The sequence below is a fragment of the Urocitellus parryii genome, chromosome X, assembly GCF_045843805.1.
Source record: "Urocitellus parryii isolate mUroPar1 chromosome X, mUroPar1.hap1, whole genome shotgun sequence".
Taxonomy (NCBI): domain Eukaryota; kingdom Metazoa; phylum Chordata; class Mammalia; order Rodentia; family Sciuridae; genus Urocitellus; species Urocitellus parryii.
Genome location: NC_135547.1, coordinates 112,145,170 through 112,167,998, shown reverse-complemented (window position 1 = coordinate 112,167,998; position 22,829 = coordinate 112,145,170).

Sequence of the window (22,829 nt, the reverse complement as noted above, 5' to 3'; positions counted from 1 at the left end):
AATATTTCTGGCTTTCTGTTTTCCTGTTATATGGTACAATTATATTTCCTCATTTCCTTCGACAGGAAGTGTGGCCATGTGACTTGCTTTTGCCTATGAAATGTGAGTGGAATATATGTATCACTTGTCACTGCCAAATGGTCCTTTAAGAAACAATACAACATTGTGTTCCCTTTTCAGGACTGCCATAGTTGTGGAAGAATTTGCTCAAATGATACTTCCATTAGCCAAATTTCTGAGTGACCAATGAGGAGAAACACTATGCTGACTCAGGATGAACATGTAATATGAGTGACAAAAAATATTTTCATTATGCTAAACTACGGAGATTTGGGGGTTATTTGTTAGGGAACCATAATCAAGCCCCTCTTGAATAATCAAGTATTCATTTAAAAAGCTTTGGAAGATATAGAAGAGCAACACAGAGAAAATGAAAACCACTTTGATACTACACTGTAGTATCAAAATGCAATGTATTTTTCATGCAGTTATCTTTTTGCATAAACTATATGAATTTACTTGATTCTTTAATACTGGAAATAATTCTGATTTTCATAAATGATAATAAAAAATAAACTAAATTTTATTTGGTGAATATTATTCTTTTTATTCTGCTATACTCGTTCCTTCCCAATATCAATGCATCTTCAAGAACACTGCTGCTTAGGGTTGACTTTGTCCTAAATCAAAGAGTGGGTGGGGGCCTGGGGATGTCACTTTGTGACATAGGGCTGGCCTACTATGTGTGAGGCCCTGAGTTCAATCCCCAGTACTACAAGAAAAACAAAAACAGAGAGTGAGTGGTTTGTTGCACTGAAGCCTCCTGTTTCTGTTATCTTCATCTGCCCCTGCCCCTCTCTTTATTTCCATTATACTTATATACTTAAGACTAACTTTAGCCAGGCACATGGTTGTAATCCCAGTGACTCAGGAAGCTGAGGCAGGTGGACTTGAAGGTTCAAGGCCAGCCTCAGTAATTTATTGAGGACCTAGTAAGACCTTGTCTCAAAATAAAAAATAAAAAGGGCTGGGGATGGAGCTTAATGGTAAGGAGCCCCTGAGTTCCATCCCCAGTACCCACCTCCCCAAATGACTAGCCCTAAAAACCCTAATCCTCCCCTTTTTAGTGTGGGGGGGGGATAGTACATTTGATGCTCTGCCAACATATAACCCTTCACACCTACCTTAATTTACATAAATATTTCTATTTTTCTTAGAATGATATATAGTTCCTAAAATATTTTGTATTAAAACAAAAGGTTAAAAACATTGCTTGCACAGTTCTCTTCTTGTGTGCACATACAGTGCATTAATGTATGACATAATAAACTTTGTAAGACTCTAAAATAATCAGTTGTGAATATTAACTAAGCTCAGTTGAACAGTGAACTCCAGAAGTTCAGTAGGAATTTATTTTCAGACATATGTATGAGGCAAATAGTTTACAGAAACCATTCTGTATCATAAACAATTACACTGAAAGAAGAGTGTGAGAATTTTAGTCTTTATTGCATCAATATTTTCTTTTATTTTGCTCTTCTCTAACTCCTTCACTAACCTATCTCCACTCACACTTTATGATACATAAGTTTATGCATCCAGCACCCTTAAGACTAATGTCAGTTGTAAAAGTGTGGCATGGCATTTTACAAAAATTGCAAAACACATATTATGCAAATTTTCCTTAGCATCTCAAACATTGAAAGAATGAAGAATAGTACCTTTCTTTATAAATTCATTTTCTACTGTCAGTGCCAAGAATCATATGACCTTGCAGCTCACAATTAGGAATGCAAAAGAATTAGTTTTGACAGGCAGCTCCCCATAAAAGAAAGGAAAGAGCAATTCTAAAAGTCAAAAATGGGCTGTTAAACTGAGGCATGCAAGGAGAAGATGGTTCTTCCTTTGCAAACTAAACTCATCTTTACAGAATGACACCTTTCGGAACTTAAATTTAAAAACCTAGAAAAAATAATAAGGTGAAGTTGCCAAACAGAAATTGGGTTTTCATGCAAATGTCTTTGGTAATTAAAGAGAGGGTGCTAAATGTGCAATATTCCTTCTAAGCAGAATTGTTTCTAAATTCAGGGGTATGTTCACACTATAGTCTATGAGGCAACAGCTGTTCTTAAGAGAATGCTGTCAATGTTGATAAGTTACTTTTAAAACTAAATCTGTTTGCTGAGCTCATGTTGTTTGGAAAACTATAAAGAATGAAATCTTTAATGCATTTTTTTCCTTTGAGAAAAAAAGGGAAAAATCCTATCAATTGCAAGCAAAGGCAGAATTCTAAAAAACGCACAACCCGGTGAGATCCTTTGGTAGGCTCATTTATGTTAGAGATGGAGGGAGGGAGGAAAACACAAAGCCAAATGGAATTCTGAATCCGTAATCTGTGAATAACCATTTTAAACTCCAAAAATGCACTGATTGCATTCTTTTAGTACTTTTTTTGGAATGGCTTAGCATAGGACAGAGAGCTATTTTAAATATCTTCCCTTTTGTTTGTTTTCCAGAATACACTACTTATTATGGGTCTTTTTGTTGTTAGTGATCTAGTGGCCAAAGCCACTTTGGACTTCATTCTTCTTTTTAATTTACATGGTACTTTGGATATCATTTAACCACAAGAGTAGAACAAAGCATACAGTCTGGTATTTGATGGCCTTAAGAAAAAAAATGTTAAAAAATTGTGAGAATTGGAGGAATTATAAAAATCTGAGTATGTGAGAAAAATGTGAAAAAAATATTTTTCCTCTTCAGTGTAATATCTATTCTACATCACAACTGGGCATGTTGATTTATGCCTGTGATCCCAGCAATTCAGGAGGCTGAAGAAGGAGGATTACATGTTCTAGGACAGCCTGGGCAACCTAGAGAGATCTTATCTAAAACAACAACAACAACAACAACAACAAAAATTAAAAGAGCCAGGATGTTACTCAGTGGGAAAGCACCTCTGGATTCCATCCCTACTAACTACAAAAAACATCTGTTATACATCCTATTGGCATCAGATCGATATTGGCATCAGATTTGCCATTTTAGGTTGGGAGCCATTTTATTTAGAGGCAGCCATTTTATCTACAGGCTCCAAATTTTCAATTCTGAGGCAATGCTGCTTAACTTCCCGTAAGAACATGTGCCTGCTAAAGATCAACCCCATCCCAGCTTCTGACACAACTCCTAAGCAGCTTGTGAAATTTCTCCTGTGGGCTCTAAAATTGCTCTGTGAGTGCCCACATGCTGCTGCTCTCCTTGGAGGGACAGTCTTATCAGTTTGCCTCATGCTACTGAAAATAAATCTCTTGCATGAGATTCTGGTGTGTGGCGAGGTCTTTGGACTTTGCATGGACTCTGTGACTGTCCTTTCACATCCCATTCAGCTCAGTAAACATTTATTCTTGTTAGGTTTGTTTGAGGTGGTTAAGGAACAAAGCACCAAGCAACCTGCATGTGCATGAAAGAACCACTAATCAAGTGCCAACAGAACCACCTGCCAATCAGCATGGTCTCCTGACCAATCCTAGATCTCAGCAAGCTCCCCCGACCAACCCCAGTAGGATAAGGGACTCTAAAATCCTCCGTTTCCTGTCCCAAGCCCTCCCTTCCTGCCCTAAGCCCAATAAAATTCTAGTCCAGCTGAGCCCCCACGTGATTCCCCAGACTGCTCTGTTGGACTGGAGGGTCTCGTCCGGGAGTGAATCTCAATAAAGTTCTTGTTCAGCAGCTTTTAATTTGCCTCTTTTTGGTCACTGGTGCCTTGAATTCTCATTGAAGGACTCAATGCCAGGCCAAAGAATCCCAATCAACTATGTTCTTTATTTTTATATTTTGTTTTTCAATTTTGATTAATACATGGTATTTGTACTTATTAATGGGATTCAGTGTGATAATTCCATACATGCACATAACATGCTCTAACCAAATCCAACCACCCTTTATCTACACTCCCCTGTTAATTACTATTCTATATTCAGGTTTCCATTCAACCATATTCTAATTTCTTCTATTTTTAAATTTTCTTTACCAAGTAACCCATTCCTTTTTTTTTTTTAAGCATAGAGGCTTGTCACAGGCCTCTCATACAATAAGAGGGTTGGAGCATTGTCGGGGTTTTTAAGCCCTTGTTCCCTCCCGACCTGCAGGAGAGATGGGGAGAGCAAGGATGAGCCAAGAAAGGAGAGCCCCGGACCAGGACAAGCCAAGAAAGGAGAGGGCCAACTGACAGCCTGCACCCAGCCCTCCCTCCCAGAGGACAATCAGATGTGTCAAGGAGACCAGCTAATATAATTTACAGGAGCCAATCAGGATAAAGGTCAGCAGGGTGGGGAGAGTTCACATGTACACCCATCCTACAGGTAGCAATGGGTGACACGAGGTGTCCACGAGGGCAAAAGGGTTCTGAGCCTATCTTAGACGGGGTCTGATTTTTCGTCATGCCCACAGCAAGGCCTTCTGGCTGATCACCACGCTCTATCTTAGCCACATGTGGCCCCAGGAACGGGAAGCAAGTAGCAGCCAGCAAGTTAGGTTTCCTCTTTTCTGATGCAACATGCCCCACATGTTACATCATGCCCTACAGAGCATATTGTAAAGGTTCTCTGATCCAACTTCTTTGAAATATGTGTTCTCTCTTTTATCTGATTAAGGGCCTAGTCTCTGTTTCAATATTACATTTGAGGACAATTTTAATTGTTAGACAAATCTCTCCTCTATTAATCAGAAGCAGGTATTTTTAGTTTTATTATTTTAAGACAGGGTCTTGCTAAATTGCTATTGTTGCTAAAGATGGCGCCCGGGGTGCTTCTCTTCTGGGAGCTCAGGTCCATGACGCACTGAATGGTGCACGAACAATCATCTCCAGTCCCTGTGGATGGCGCGAACTTTGAATGATGTACCTCCAATCCCTGAAGTGTCTTGAACTTTCAGCCAATGAAGAAGTAACAGCTCACTCACCTTGCTCCTCCTCATCCTGTGTTAAGCCCATAAATATCAATACCCTGGTCGTGTTAGTTCTCTTACTCTTACTCTCTCCCCCCTCCCCTCTCCCCCCTCTCTCTCTCTCTCTCCCCTCCTCTCTTCCTCCTCTTCTCTCTCTCTCTCTTCCCCCTCCCCCTCCCCCCTCCCCCCTTCTCTTCTGTGACTGACCACTAGGGTCCTGCTAATAAAACCTCGGACAGGTTGTTTTGGCTTGTTGAGTTTGCGGAGCTTTTCCATCGTCCTTTACAGCTATGGCCTCACTAAGTTTCTGAGGCTGGCCTTAAACTTGTGATCCTCCTGCCTCAGCCTCCTAAATTGCTGGGATTATAGGACTATGTCACTGTGCCCAGCAAGAGAAGTAGTTTTAAATATACATTTTATCCACTTGTTATAGTTTTGCTCTCTGGACCATCAGAGTAATCTCACGTGGCTGCATACTTAAGGGTATGAACACAAATTTTATTTTATTTAGTTTTTTGAGAAAAAAAGGAAAAAGAAGGCTTATTGCTTTGCTAGCAAAGGAAAAACGCAATACCAACACCGAAGACTCCTGTCCTAGAGGCTGTGATTCTGCTCATCAGCAGGAACATGGGTCTTTTAAAGAAGTAATTCAAAGGTTACATTCCACATGTTTTCTGTTGGGGTTGTAATTCACTTGCTAATTTGGGAGATAATCATTTCTGAGGTCTTCTGGTTACCATCCCCAAAGTCTGTATTACTTCATTCCTTTGGTGGGTGTGTACTCAAGGACAGATAACCTTGCATAGGATGGGGAAGAAAGGAATTCCTATTTCCCCTGAGATTAGGGAGGAGCAGGAAGAGAGGAAGAGAAAGAAACATGTATATTTTACAAATAAGTTGCAGTGGCAGAGCAGCAAGGGATATATTCAAATAATAAAGTGGACCATTGTTACATTTCCCTATTGTCAATTTCCACATTCCATTTCTATGGAAAAATGGGTGATGATATCTCCAAGCTGCTTCCTGCTGAAAGAGGGTGAAGTTGGGGGAAGTAACTCAAAATCCTTCTCCTTTTTCTCTTTCAGGTGGGGCGTGGACAGTTAAGGTATTCAGCATCAGAGCATTCCAGAGGTTCACAGTAGCAGATGGCAGGTGACTGGACAAGGCATACATAGGGCAGGGATCATACTGAGACAACAATAAACAAGACAGCAAAACATTACTTTTTGTAAACAATTAGCAAAAAAGCAATTAGAATTTCAGCCAGATTCTGAAAATCATGAAGACAGTAACTCATAATCATATCAGTGAAAAATAAACCAAGTTTATCAATGTAGGAATTTAGAAAAACGTATAGGTCTATGAGAGCAGGCTCGAATTTACTCAAATTTACTCAGGACAAACTTGTGACTCCAGAGTCCTTTGTGATCATTATTATTAGGCACTCTCCTACAAGAACCCTTCCTTTAGAGCCTCCAGCTTTACTTACTTTTGTTAGGGCTGACACAAGTGTACATCTTAAGTTACATTAAAAAAAAAAAAGATTGTTTTTCCTTTTAAATATCTATGTAGGTCTCTCCTGCTAGGTGTTTAAGACAAGTTGGTCAAAACTAATTTTGTTTCTGACTACTTTTAAGGGTCAGCCAAGATTGCTCAGAGATCCCTCTTGGGGATGTCTGCAAAGCTTCTTACCTCCTTTAGCTTTCCTCTACCAGTGGTGTCATGTGCCTGGAATGGGTTAGAGACTGCCTGACCATACATGGCTTCTCTTGGAAGAATCAGGGACATTTCCTTCTCCAATGACCCTCCTCTTTGCAGAATGTGAAATGGTTGGCTTCCTGTTCTCTAGTGTCCTCTCTCTCAATCTCAATCTCCCTGATTGGCAGATTGGATGATTCAGAATTGCAGGGCCCAGAGTGGGATCCTGTCAATGAATACAAATTTTAACATAGTGAGGAAATCAAGAATTCAGCATTGAATAGCTATAGTTTTTTCAGAAGAAATGATTGAAGATGTTCAGGTTGAAGACAGTAAGGATTGAGGGAGGCAATATTGAATGGCTATCATGTGGAAGAGTGATTAATCTTTTCAAATATTGCAGCAGAAGGCATAATTAAAACCAGTGGCTAGAATTAGATGTGGGCAAATTCTGGATTAGCCAAATGATGAAAACAGAATGACTACCTTAGTGCATGACCTATTCTGATTTAGGATTAGATATTTGAAGTTGATAAATTTAAGGAGCTGTTGATTCCTTAACATTCTGGTATTTAACAGGAATCTGAAAGAAATATATTCAGAAGATCTATAATACTGAGTAGTTGTTGGATTAGGAAGGATATGAACAAGGGAATGTAATATAGAACTATTAGAGGAGGCTACAAGGAGAGAAGAATAATAGTAATTTGGGGAATTTAGAATGGATGATAAGTCTCAAAAAGTTACACAACAATAATTTTAAAAAATAAATTCATTGTGATACAATTTACACACAATAAAATTAATTTCAGTGTACATTTTGGTGAAATTGAGAGATTTATGCACTATCACAATAATCAAAATGTAGATTTCCATATCTGCCTGAAAAAGTTTCTTTGTGCACTTTCCCATTCAAATCCCACATTAAGTCCCATTTGACTTCTTTTAGCCAGTATTATGTTCTTGATATTCGTATGCATTATTGTGTGTTTCAATAGTTTATCCCTTTTATTGCTGAGTAGTATTCCATTATGTGTATACATTATAATTTCTTTATCCATTCATAACCTGAAGGATATTTAGGTTGTTGGCAATTTGAGGCTATTATAAATAAAGGCATATTGACATTCATGCCCAAGTCTTTTTGTGGACATATGTTTTCATTTATCTTGGATACATAACTAGAAATGAAATTTCTGAAAAGAATTTGTTTATCAGAAAACACCAAACTATTTTCCAAAATGGTTTTACCATGTTACTTTTCTATTAATAGTATATATGAGAGTTCTAGCACTTCCATAGTTAATTTGGTCAGTCATCTTAATTCTAATGTATGTGAAGTAGTGTATGTGTATCTTTCCATGTGCTCATTGGCCATTTTTATGTTTTCTTCCATGAAGTTTTATGAGTGTTTCTGTCATGTGGCCTGTATAGATTAAGCATAGCATGGATATGACTCTTTTATTATCTAAAGAAGGGTCAACAAACTTTTTCTGTAAAGAGCCAAATAGTAAATATTTAAAGTTTTGTGGTCCATACAGTCTCTGTCTCAGTTACTCAACTCTACCATTGTATTATAAAAACAGCCTTAAACAACTCAGTCCAGTATTCCAGTAAAGTTTTATTTACAGAAAACTTGTGGAAGGGCAGATTTAGCTGACTTTTAAGTCTATTTTGTGGGAAGTAGTGCCTCTGCTTCACCTTGTAAGGTTAGAGATGGCCTTGGGGGGAAATGCCACTCAGAATTTAGCTCTGCCAAAGAAGTGATAATTAGTAATGGTGAGCACTAAGAAAGGGACCCTGGAAATTTAAAAAAACCCAGATATTTAGAAATTTGGCATTTATGAGAAGCCATTAGAATTAACACCATCACCAGAAATTCTTTCTGGGTCTGTCGTAGAAGAGTCCAGTAGGATGGGAGAAAGTTTTGCATTTTTGTCACTCTGCTGTTATTTTGTACTATAGTAAAAAGGAGATTTTTGCTCTACTCCTCGGGTCATATGCATTAGAATTCTATGTCAGTAGGAGTAAGTTGTTATTACCCTCTTGTTGATTCATTCACATCTATTACAAACTGCAAATCTTGCTAATGGTGAATTTGGGTCTGAAATATTCACCTCAAGAAGAATCCAGTCAAGTCTAAATCAGGGTTGGATAGAGGAGAAGATGCTTTCTCTTGAAAGCAAGATCTATTTTATTTCCCTTATCCTTCAGAGGATAGGCCATATATTTTTTTTCTAGTTGACTCCTAATAGCTTTTCCTCTTATCCATTTACTAGTTTAACATTTATTTGAGCAAATACCAAGTTAAGGTAGAGTAACCAATAATGTAAACAGTGAAAAGGAGACATATAGTCTTATAAACAGATTTTACAACAAGCTTCAATTACCCTCAACAAAATGGAAACCAATCATTTTTATCTACTCAGACATTTTCAACCTCCTGAAAAATTTCCCCTGGCCACATACCTGCCTATTTGGCCACACATTTTTCTTGCCTCCCATATTTGTCATTTCCTTCTGTAAGGTTAAGAGAATGCTTTTATTTGCTGGTAGAAAGCGCTTTCCAATTCTCCTCTCACTCTGCTTGAAACTACATAGTTCCCCAACAATTCTCAATTTAGAATTATTTGCCAAATACTCTGTGAATAGCACTGTACTAAATTCTGTGGGAAATAGATAATACAATGCTTGATTGCTACTTTCTCAGAGTTTAAAATCTAACTAGACATGAAACAAAGGGAGATTTTCAGCTATTACTTTCACATGTATTGCTTGCTTGCCTTTAGGCTTGTAATTTTTTTTTTGGCTTATACATGTTAAGAATCCCACTCATTTTTCTATCATGATAAATTTTCTTTTTCTATCACTAGAAAAAGATGCAGATTGTGGCCATCTTCAAGTTGGGGACATTTCTTACACAGATTTAGTCACCAAGTATGTGACATACAATGTATTTCAAGATATATTTCACATGTTAAAAGAAATTGGCAGAAGTGTCAATGAAAACAATAGACTTGTTTTGCATAGGATTTTGAATTCAGAACCATTTTGTAATGAATTCATTGGGTATTAAGTGAGAAAGTGAACTTTAAAAATTCTCATTTTGGGGGAATCCAAGATGGTGGGCCAGAGGCAGTCAGCATCCTGCATTGCCCCGTGACCTGGGTCTCAGCTAGTGGGAATATTGCTTTGCTGAGAGTGATAGAGGACCCCTCCACAGCTGATCTCATGCAGAAATCATGGTCACTGGGCTGCACAGGGCCCCAGGCCTCAGCATTAGAAAAGGACTCCTGACTCCTGCACCTACTTCCTCATGCAGGTCTCATGGCTGCCTTAGTGGAACTACCAGCATCAACAGTTGTGCAGAATTCCCAGATGCTGCTCCCACAAAGGACACTCAGTTGATACCCATGTGCAGGAACTCTGGCTTTCACTCCCGTGTGGACCCCCATCTACTACTGTGGGGCTTCCCTGGTCGCCTCCATCTTGGGACTCAGCAGCTATTGCCATAGTCCCCTACCCGCAGTAGCCTGCCTGCACCTGGGGACATCATAGGCTCTGAAGAAAGCTGACAGCCGCAACACTGCAGGCCACAGAGCTCATCTCTGAACACATCTTACAATGCCATTGCCTGGCTCCCCTGACCCGACCCGACACCCCATCACTGAAAGCAGCTGTCTCCATCTTGGGTCACCTATATCACCATCTTTAGTTGGAGCAACTATCAGTTTGGAACACTAGATAGCCAGGTATCCATAGTTTTCTAATCCCTCCCCCAATCCCCAGCAGCCCCTAACTCTGCAGAGTGACTGCCGGATACAAAACAGCCCTCCACGACAGGTGCGCAGCCACCAGAGTGCAGCACACAAGACCACCCTCCCCCAGAAAGGTTCCTGATTAGGAAATAGAAAGGGAGAGGGTGAGGGAGATACACTTTAGAGACTAATTTAGAGGGCATGAACTGTGAGGTCTACAGGCGAGATGAGAAAATAAGACCTATTTCCCATGTCACAGGAGCAGACACCAAAGGATATCCTTGAGTTGCAGTCTCCCAATGGAACCAGTGGGTGCCATATCCCACCTGCAGGTCCCCTGAACCCAAGACCACCCCTCACACCCTGGTAACCCTCACTATCTTGAGGGTGGAGATACCAACTAAGACCAGACAACTCCACCTGTTAGATGAGAAGGGAAGCAGGGAAGATACTGATCTAAACCAAAACAATCCTTCTCTCTTCCTTCGAGATTCTTTTTTCTTTCTTCCCCCTCTTTATTCTTGTGCCTTACCTCCCTAACATATTGAAACCAAGTACTTTGCATGAATTAAGATATTTAGGACTGAGACAACTGAATAGTATATTACAGTTGTGTTGTATATTTTTTTTATTCTTTTTTCTCTTTATTTTACTATTTTAGCATTTTTAAATTTTTCTTAATATAAATGTGTGTTTGTTTTATGTATTCTACTGTCTTCCTTCTTACTTGTATTTCCCAAAATTATTACCTCTCTATTCTCCTGATACTAACCTTCTTCTTTAGATATTTATTTCACTCTTCCTAAGATATAATAACTCTATATCCTCATCTCCTACTTCCTCAGTATATTTCCTACACCTTACCCCCTGTTCTTTGTCTACCATCATAAACTCTAAGCCCTTTTACAAACCTACTGATTATATTGTAGATAATAATTGAATTCACCATTTCTGTACATTGTGACCAAATTGTAAATGTCTTAATAACAACTATTTGCTTTTAGGTGGTATTTGCTTATATTGGGATCAGTTAACATTGTCCTACCACTCAAAGGTGAGTTATTGGATCCCTACAGGGGCACTATAAGCCCATAGCAAAAAAATGGTAATGCCTCAGATCCATAGAGCTAGATAGGAAGACACACAACAACATGAAAAGACAATGGAAAAAAGTGCCCCAAACAAATCAACATACCACATTATTAGAATGCATGGCTAGCACAGCAGATGAAATTACAGATAAGGAGTTCAGGATTTACATACATACATGTTCTGTGAATTAAAGGAGAGTAAATACATGCAGCAAAAGATTATTTCTACAAAGAGCTACATAAGCAAATACAGGAAGCAAAAGATTACTTCAATAGGGAGATAGAGGTTGTAAAGAAAAACCAAACAGAAATTGTTGAAATGAAAGAAACAATAAACCAAATTAAAAGTTCAATTGAAAGCATCATCAACAGACTAGACCACTTGGAAGACAGGACCTCAGACAATGAAGACAAAATATATAATCTTGAAAAGATGTCAACCACATAGTGAAAATGGTAAGAAACCATGAGCAGAACATTCAAGAACATTCAAGAAATATAGGGTAGCATAAAAAGACAAAATTTAAGAGTTATTGGAATAGAGGAAGGCATAGAGTTCCAAACAAAAGGAATGAAAAATCTATTCAATGAAATAATATCAGAAAAATTTCCAAACATGAAGAATGAATTGAAAATCCAAATTCAAGAAGCTTACAGAATGACAAATGTACAAAATCACAACAGATCTACACCAAGGCACATTATAATGAAAATGCCTAACATACAGAATAAGGAGAGAATATTAAAAGTCAACAAATCAATGACCTAACACTACATCTCAAAGCCCTAGAAAAAGAGGAACAAATCAATACCAAAAGCAGCAGAAGACAGAAAATAATTAAAATCAGAGCTGAAATCAATGAAATTGAAACAAAAGAAACAATTGAAATAACTGACAAAACAAAAATTGGGTTCCTCAAAAAAATAAATAAATAAAACTGACAGACCCTTAGCCATGCTAAAAAAGAGAAGGAGAGAAAAAACTCAAATCACTAACATACGTGATGAAAAAGGAAATATGACAACAGACAATACTGAAATACAGAAGATAATTAGAAATTATTTTGAAAACTTGTACTCTAATAAAATGGAGAATATCAAAGGCATTGACAAATTTCTAGAGGCATATGAGTTGCCCAAATTGAATCAGGATGATATACAAAATTTAAACAGATCTTCAAGCATGGGAATAGAAGACACCATCAGAAGCCTACAAATCAAGAAAAGCCCAGGACCAGATGGATACATAGCTGAGTTCTATAAGACATATAAAGAAGAACTAATACCTAGACTCTGCAAATTTTTTTTTTCGTAAAATAGAAAAAGAGGGAGCACTTCCAAATTCATTCTATGAGGCCAATATCAACCTGATTCCAAAACCAGGCAAAGACACTTCAAAGAAAGAAAACTTCAGACCAATATCTCTAATGAACATAGATGCAAAAATTCTCAATAAAATCCTTGCAAATCGAATACAAAAACATATCAAAAAGATCATGCACCATAATCAAGTGGGATTCATCCCAGGGCTGCAAGTTTGGTTCAACATTCAGAAGTCAATAAATGTAATTCATCACATCAATATGACAATATCAATTGATGCAGAAAACCAATTTTATAAAATACAGTTCCCATACATGTTGAAAACACTAGAAAATCTAGGGATAACAGGAACACATCTCAACATCTTAAAGGCTATCTGTGCTAAACTCCAGGCCACCATCATTCTAAATGGAGAAAAATTGGAAGCATTCCCTCTAAAAACTGGAAAAAGGCAGGGATGCCCTCTTTCACCACTTCGATTTAACATAGTTCTTGAAACACTGGCCAAAACAATTAGACAGATGAAAGAAATTAAAGGGATATGGATAGGAAAAGAAGAACTCAAATTATCATTATTAGCCAATAATATAATTCCACACCTAGAAGAATCAAAGAAATTCACCAGAAAACTTCTAGAACTAGTAAATGAATTCAGCAAAGTAGCAGAATACAAAATCAATACCCATAAATCAAAGGCATTTTTTTGTGTATCAGTGACAAATCCTCTGAAAGGGAAATGAGGAATACTACCCCATTTACAATAGTCTCAAAAAAATAATTGGGAATCAACCTAAGGAAAGAGGTGAAAGACCTCTACAGTGAAAACTACAGAAGGCTAAAGAAAGAAATTAAAGAAGACCTTAGAAGATAGAAAAATTTCCCTTGTTATTGGATAGGTAGAATTAATACTGTCAAAATAAACATACTACCAAAAGCACTATACAGATTTAATGCAATTCCAATCAAATTCCCAATGACATTCTTCATAAAAATAGAAAAAAAAAACAGTCACAAAATTCATCTGGAAAAATAAGAGACCCAGAATAGCTAAAAGCAATCCTTAGCAAGAAGAATGAATCAGGTGGCATCACTATACCAGAACTTAAACTGTACTACAGAGCAAGAGTAACAAAAAAAGTATGGTATTGTCACCAAAACAGACTGGTAGACCAATGGTACAGAATAGAGGACACAGAGACTAACCCACACAATTATAGTTGTCTTAGACAAAAGTGCCAAAAACATACATTGGTGAAAAGATAGGCCTCTTCAACAAATGGTGCTGGGAAAACTCGAAATCCTTATGCAACAAAATGAAATTAACCCCCCATCTCTCAACATGCAGAAAACTTATCTGAAAGTGGATCAAAGACCTAGGAATTAACCTAGAGACACTGCACCTATTAGAAGAAAAAGTAGGCCCAAACTGCCATCATATCGGATTAGGCCCCTACTTCCTTAATAAGACTCCTATAGCACAAGAATTAAAATCAAGAATCAATAAATGGGATGGATTCAAACTTAAAATCTTCTTCTCAGCAAAAGAAACAATTGGTGAGGTGAATAGAGAACCTACATTTTGGGAGCAAATTTTTGCCACTTGAACATCAAATAGAGCACTAATCTCTAAGGTATAAAAATAACTCAGTCTAAACACCAAAAAAAAAATAGCTCAATCAATAAATGGAACAGATCAGACACTTCTCAGAAGATAATATACAATCAATCAACAAATATATGAAAAAAATGTTCAACATCTCTAGCAATTAGAAAAATGCAAATCAAAACTAACCTAAGATTTCATCTCACTCCGGCCAAAATGGCAGCTATTATGAAGACAAACAACAATAAGTGTTGGTGAGGATGTGGGGAAAAAGGCACACTCATACATTGCTGGTGGGACAGCAAATTTGTGCAGCCAATATGGAAAGTAGTATAGAGATTCCTTTGAAAGCTTAGAATGGAACCACCATTTGACCCAGCTATCCCATGCCTTGGTCTATAACCAAAGGACTTAAGAACAGCATACTACAGGGACACAGCCACATCAATGTTTATAGCAGCACAATTCACAATAGCTAAACTGGGGAACCAACTTAGTTGCCCCTCAGTAGATGAATGGATAAAGAAAATGTAGTATATATACACAATGGAATATTAGTCAGCAATAAAAGAGAATAAAATCATGTCATTTGCAGGCAAATGGATGGAGTTGGAGAATATAATGCTAAGTGATGTTAGCCAATCCCCCAAACCCAAGTACTAAATGTTTTCTCTCATATAAGGAAGCTGATTCATAATGGGGGTGGGTTAGAGCATGGGAGGAATGGAGAAACTTTAGATATGCAAAGGGGAGGGAAGGGAAATAAGGGGTATGGGGGTAGGAAAGATGGTAGAATGAGATGGACATCATTACCCTAAGTACATGAATGAAGACAGGAATGGTGTGACTCTACTTTGTGTACAACCAGAGACATGAAAAATTGTGCTCTATATGTGTAATATGAATTGTAATGCATTCTGCTGTCATATATAACAAATTAGAATAAAAATTAATTAATTAAAAACTATTCATTTTGTTTAATAAATCTAGCAGTAAGAACATAAGAGAAATTTTTATTTATTGAAAAATTTTGAGTAATTTAGGATCCTAGGAGAGGATAGCCAAAGTACTAAATATATAGCGAATATAGATTATGGTAAAATATGTGAAAATTTTATAATGTAGTTGGAAAAAAATATATATTTAGGTGGAGAAAAAGATGTTCGATAAAATAAAAAACTACTTCATCCTCAGTACTGCTCTGTGAAGAAAAGAGTCAGTAGCTAGTTTTAAGTGCCAGACCTGGAAGCAAATATCCTTTCTCTCATGACCACTGAAGACAGATTAATATATCTCAATGGGCTTATGAGTAAGGTTTCCTTAAATATACACTACCTGACCTTCAAAATGCTGACATTTGTCTTTTATTTTTACCACACTGATTCTGAACATGTCAGTTTGTAAGGTACATTTTCCACTCATTGTCTGTGGATTCTAGGTTAAAAAATAAATGGGAGGTCACAACAAGCATACAGGTGTGTATATTTATTCCTTGAAGGGATTTGTAATTCAGTCAATGGAAGCATCCCTTATCCACTTCTGTTTCTCCCATTTCCCTAACTCCTCATTTTCTGACTTTACTGATCCCATGAGGCCAGGTTTTGTCCTTCCTTCTCTCTATTCATTTCCATGCTGGTTATTCATCTCTGTATGCAATCGTGAATCAGAGGAGGACGTACATTTTTTGCTCTATAAATTTATTTATTCATTTTATGTCTTAAGTTGTTGGCTTGCATTGATTGGCATTTCAGTATAGCCCACTTTTCACTGGAGTGTAGAAGGAACATAGAATTATTTTTCATTATTTTTTCTCTTCCACCTCTACATAGGAGGTGATTATGTTTATAATATAGATAAAATCCCAAGTAGAAAAATGTGCGTGATAATCTTAGCAATTCAACAGACATGAGATTTCCATGTCTTTGTAGCTGAATGAATGTCCTTGAAGTTGTCCTTGAGTTTGGGTAACCTTTCAGGAAGATATTCTGCTGCCATCAAAACATAATAGGTTTTATGTCTTTATTTATTCTATTTTATTAAAATGAATATAAGAAATCTCTTCTAATGTCCTGCCCTGTTCTCCCATGAATATTGTTGACAGGGGTGGAAAGGGTAGGAAAAAATACCATTATTTGCACTCTGATGAATATATACAAAAATAAATCTTTATTAGGAAGCTCCTTTGAATAGATTGGCTTAGATATTAAACTATTATATCTACCCTTCCAATTCAACCACATTATTATGTGCATATGCACTGAAAATCATTAAGAGATGTATAGTCAAAAACACATTTCAAAAGTGGAAGTTTATTTGGACTTAATAGATATTTAAGTGATTTGGATTGTGGGAGATTGTTTTGGGGAACTGTAACACAAAGTGTTTATTCTTATATTAACAATGCAGGTATTAATAAAGTGTGACTGGAAAGACTGTAATATCTGAAAGTACATTAAAGACATTCGTCAGGGTAAAAAAAAATATGCAATCTTTTCTTTACCAGTTTATTAGTTTCAGGACTTTGCATCTGTTATTTAGATGAAGCAATGTAATTGTTCTCAAAGTTTACTGAAAAAACTGCTCCCAGAGTAGTAGGGAGTATAAACTTGATTTATGTATTGGAAATCTTATTCAGTTGTATTAATGGGGTACAACTGTCAAGATCCTGAAATCAAGATGAATGGAATGTGAAATAATCTGAAAAGTAGAAGTAGATGGCAGTTAGTTGCCAAGGCATGAACTCTAAGAAAGCTGGGGTGGATAGATTTATGTGTAAAATTTGAGAAGGTCGCTGGAAACCCAACACTGTTTTGTATCTCTCAAAGGACCCTGAACAAACTTCTAACTAGCAGCCCCTACAAATTCATTGTGTATGTGAGTGACCTGGGGATTTGGTTAAAATGTAGATTTTGAATTACAAGGTCTGGGCTGGAGCTTGAGCAGATGCATTTCTAATCAGCTCTCAGATGATGCTGCTGTTGCTGGTCCTCAGAACAACTTCTGTGCTGCAAAGTTCCAGGGAGCATTTTCCAATTACTCAGGGGAAGAGGTCTATGAACTTTGAAAGAGTCAGCCATTGTTTGCATTTGTAAGCCATAGTTGTATTTCTTGGCTAAGGAGAAACCATGCTCCCATCTCACAAATCCTTATGACTGCTAAAAGAGTACAGAAGTGATAACAAAAATGCCAACAATGCCACTGGTAGGATGAGGCTTCCTCACAGGCTTGTTAATAGTAACAACAATAGCAGCTAAACTTTCTATGAAACTGGTTAGACAGGAATGTGCTAAGTGCTTTCCACTTATATTTCATCTTCATCTTCATGCCTACACTGTGAGAGGTACCATCATTATCTTCAGTTTGTAGATGAGGAAGTAAATTTAGAAGATGTTAAGTAGTGTAACCAGATCACATGGAACTACTTAGTATTCAAACCAGGATTGTGCTTAGTGCTTATAACTATTCTCCAAGTGCTTGCTATGTTTCAGGGCATTCAGTTAAATCCAACATGGAAAGAGAGGTGTTACTGGATAGATACAGCAACTGAGGTCCAAAGAAGAAAAATGACTTACCTAGAGTTTGGTTCTCTATGTTACAATAGGAATTCAAACTTAGACTGTCTGACTCTAAAGAAGAGAGAAATTGGGATAATAGCAGTAAAAATCTCCAATATCCACAAAGAAAGGTGTATTTAGGAGTAATTTGAGACCCATAATGAAAGAATATCTTGAGAATTTGGAATCCAAGTAACTATTTGGGTGACTTCAGGAACCAAAGACATTTTGATTGCCATCTAAGTCCTTACTTTTCACCCCCAGTGCTAGAAAACAAGATTTGACTGTATTATCTAGAAAATAATTACATATTTGAATAACTATATTCAATTTGATTATTTGATTATTGATTATTTGCAAATTTAACATTTACTAATATTCCAGAGAAACAATTGGTCATTAAAGGTAAGTTGGATGGTTATAAATGCATGACAATATATTTTATTTATTTATAATTTTTGTGCTACTGGGAATTGAATGCAGGGGCATTTCACCACTGAGTAATATCTGCTGCTTCCTTCTCCTTCTTATTTTTAGAAAGTTCACTTTAACCTTATATTTGTAATTTAAATTATTTTTCTCTGAGCAGTTAAAAAAATAAAGTCTATTACCATGAGCTTTGGTTGTGAACATATTGATACGTTGACTACACATGGCCATAACATAATTACAAAAGTCAAAGCAGTCAGTACTTAAGAATCTAGAAAACAACTAAAAGCTCTCAGGGATACTCACATTTGTTGCCAGGCCTGTCCCCACAGCTGGAGTCCACCAAACATCCCTCAGAAGAATTGGCTGAGCTTGAATGGTCATTGATTTGGGAAGCTGTTAATTTCCTTGGGACTCAGAAGTCTAAATTCCTCATTGGTCTTTTCCTGCAGTGTTCAAGAAGGGAAAGGCTTGGGAGGGGAAGGAACACTTTAAAATACACATGTACAATAAATCAGGAGCTAAGAGCCAGCTGGTTTAGTTGGGCAACACATATTTCAGATGTCATCTGCTTCCAGGAAATTTTAGATCATAGGTACTCAAATTCCAACAGAAGATGTTTCCAGACTCTAGTGTAGTTACATCTGAAATCAGGCAGCCATGATCATTTTCTTTTGGTTTCTCTACTCAAGGATTTATGATTTTATGAATGAATCATAGGTTAAAAATATCAAGAAGCAAAGCTCAGTTTTTATTCCCCTAAGAGAGAGCTGTCCTTCTGGTACTCATTGAAACTATGGTTAAAAATAAGGGACCTGGACTGTCAGTGATCAGCTGTGTGGACAAGGCATGGGGTCTATCCCTTCTTTTTAATCTTTGTTTTGAGACAGTGCCTCACTAAGTTGCTGAGATTGGCTTAGAATTTGCAATCCTCCTTGCTCATTCTCCCAAACTACTGGGATTATAGGCATATGCTGTTATGCCCAACTGATACATGTCAATTTCAATATATACCTGGAGCTTGAAGTTCATTAATTATTTCTCTCTAAATTGATTCCCAAATAGTTGGCATTTAATACAATATTTTCAGTGGGCAAATTGCAACATGGGTACTTTTTTCTAAGAAAGCTTTTTCTGTCTATTCATCTACCCTCACAAAGGAATATACTGAGTAAAATGGATTATGATCTACTAAAATAGACATCTAAATTAGCTTATTTCTCAAAATCATTGGGCAGATCATCTTGAAAAACTCTCAAATTCAAATGAATTTGGATTCATATATTTTTTTCTTTAATTTTTTTTGATATAGTTTCTATGGTACTAGGTATTTATCATTGAGCTACATCTCAAGATCTTTCTATTTTTTTTGAGAAAGGGTCTTCATTAAATTCCTGAGACTGGTCTTGAACTTTCTGTCCTTCTACTTCAGTCTTGCCAGTTGCTGGGATTATAGGTGTGTACCACTGTGCCCAGCTTGAAATACTTTTTGACTTATACAAAGTGGCAAATATAGTAGAGAGTTATCATTTGCCCTTAACCAGTTTTCCATAATGCCTATACATTATCATCATAGTTGTTATCAAAACCAGAAGGTTAATATTACTAAAATGCTAATAACTAATCTATAGACCTTATTTTTTTCAGTAGTCCCACTAATAACTTCATTTTTCAAAAAAAAAAATTGAACTTATCCCCAGCGATTACTCTTAACAATTATTATTAAGCAATAAAGAATGGGAAGAGCAGAGAAAGAAGATTATGTACATGGATGGAAAATGTATAGCTGGGTCTGGTGGCACATTCCTGTAATCCCAGCTACTTGGAAGGATCACATATTGGAGGCTAGCCTTGGCAACTAAGAATGCGGATGTAGCCCAGTAGTTGAGTGTCCTGGGGTCCATGCCGAGTACTGTGAAACAATCAAACAAAAAATTTTTGCTCTATGTGTTGAATTGCACCCTGATAAAAGAACATTAAAATCATAATCCCCAGTGATTAGAACTTGGACATAAGATCTTTGCAGATGATCAAGTTAAGATGAAGTCATTAGGGTGGGTCCTAATCCAATATGATTGTGTCCTTATTAAAAGGGGAAATTTGAACTTAGAGATAGATGTGCACACAGGATGAGCAGCAGGTGAAGATTGTGGTGATGCTGTCAACAGCCATGGAAATACTAGGATCTAGAAGACAGGTCAGGAAAAGGTCCTTTCTGTTATGGTTTAGACATTAGATGTTGCTCCAAAATCCCATGTGTGAGACAATGCAAGAAAGTTTAGAGGTGAAATTATTGGGTTATGAAAACCTTAACCCAATCAGTGAGTTAATCCCATAGGGTTTAACTGGGTGGTGACTGTAGACATTGTTACTGAAGTCATTGAGGCCATGCTTTTGGGGTACAGTCTCCTGAGAGTGGAATCTCTCTCTGCTTCCTAGTGCTTTATTCCAGCTGCTTTCCTCTGTCACACATTTCTGCCATATATTCTTGCCACACCTGGAGCCCAGAATAATGGAGCCAACCTTCTGTGGACTAAGACCTCTGAAACCATGAGTCTCCAAATCAACTTTTCCTCCTCTGATTGTTCTTGACAGGTCTTTTGGTCACAGCAGTAAAAAATCTGACAAAAACACTTCCCTAGAACCTAAAGAGAGAACACAGCCCTGCTGATACCTTGATCTCAGACTTCTAGCCTTCAGAACAGTGAAACTATCAAATCATTTTGTTTAAACCATTCTATTTGTGGTACTTTACTATGGTAGCTCTGGGAAACTAATAAAATTTTTGTGTTTGAAAAATCAGCTGAAGCTTAGGTATTTTTTCAGATGTTATACTCCTCTTATTATGGCAGTTAAAAGGCATCTGGAGAAGTGACTGGCCAATCAGAAGTAAGCAACTGAGATAATGTGTGAGTGGACACTATTATAGACTAGCAACACAAGCATAAAAGCAGAAGAAAGAATCACACTTGAGAACATCAAATCTGTGTATGGCAAGACAGAATGCCTTAAGGTGATATGTCAAGTGTGGGTCAGGTGGGATAGTTGCAGGTTGGGTAGAAACCACCAGGAAGGAAGTTGAGTTCAACTTCTAGCTGCACCTTGCCTCTGATTATACATTTGCCTTGGTTGTAGCAGTGTAGGTCCTTGCCCATCCTTCCTCATGAGTCATTTTTTTATACTATAGCTTTTACATGTTATTTATGCTATCACTGAGCCCAGAATAATCATAAATGTCTCATTATGCTTAAACATATTTCAAAGGATCTATTACAAGTTCAAGGTGATACCAATGAAACATTATAAAATATTTTGTATAAGTAAAGTAGAAACTGAATTGGAGTATAGATTCTTAAAACAACTAGTTAGAATCAGACAGACAAGGTATTTGTATAAATTCTTAGGGATGACTATTGAAAACTCATAAGCCTCTTTCTAAATTTGCAGTTTTATGATATTATGATATGTCCATTTTTTAAAAAGTTTTCATTTCTGTAGAGCCATACATTGTATTTTCCTATTATCAAATATTTTATATTGTGGCTTATGTGTTGGCAAGTGTACATAGCTCTGGACTTAAGTATTCCAAGAAAATACTCTGTCATATGCATAAAACTCAGTAACAAATTAGAAGAAGCTATAATTTTTATTGTGGACTCATCAATTATTATGGGTATCAGAGATTTCTCTTTGAGGAGCATTATGTATTTGCAAAAGTTAGACCAGTAAAGAGAGGAAAATTCTTTTTTAGGTGTTGTGTGGGTTATGCTTTGTTTTAAATGTGAAACTTGCAAGATGTAGCCCCATAGGGAATTGAGTTTATATGCACACTATTCAAAAGAGCCAGGATTGTTTGACCTTGTTAATTGATACAAAAATGTAAGGAGTGAAAGGCTGGCTTTTGTTGTTACTGTGTATGCTGAGTTGTTATTTACCCAATATTTTTCTGTAAAAATAGCCTGTGATTTTATTAGAGTTGAGCCTTCCCTTACATATTAGTGTCATATTTCTGCCACGTTTGGCACTGGAATACTTCCCAATGCCAGAGTACTCTCCTAAGAAGGGAGACTGATGCATACCTGTAGTTCTGCCTATAATAGGTGGGCCTGATAAGTCATCTTAGGACTCCTGGTTGATCAATGTTAATTACTGAGTCTTTTGGCATCATCATGGCTCTGTTGAGGAGTGGTTTTGTATTTTGCTGGAAACTTTTAATCATGTTTATTCTTTGGGGATGGCTACAGGAATGTAGGCATTTCAGGCATTAGTTTGGATCCATCAGGTTTGGGACTGGTTGAAAAAGCCTGGTTCTTTTGGGACCCTAACAAGTTCAACTGGAAACGAACCAGTTCAGAGAATGAAGCAAGTCTAACAGCTGTTTGACTTCCTGCTTTCAGCTACTGTGAAGCTTCCAATTTACCTGGCAGTG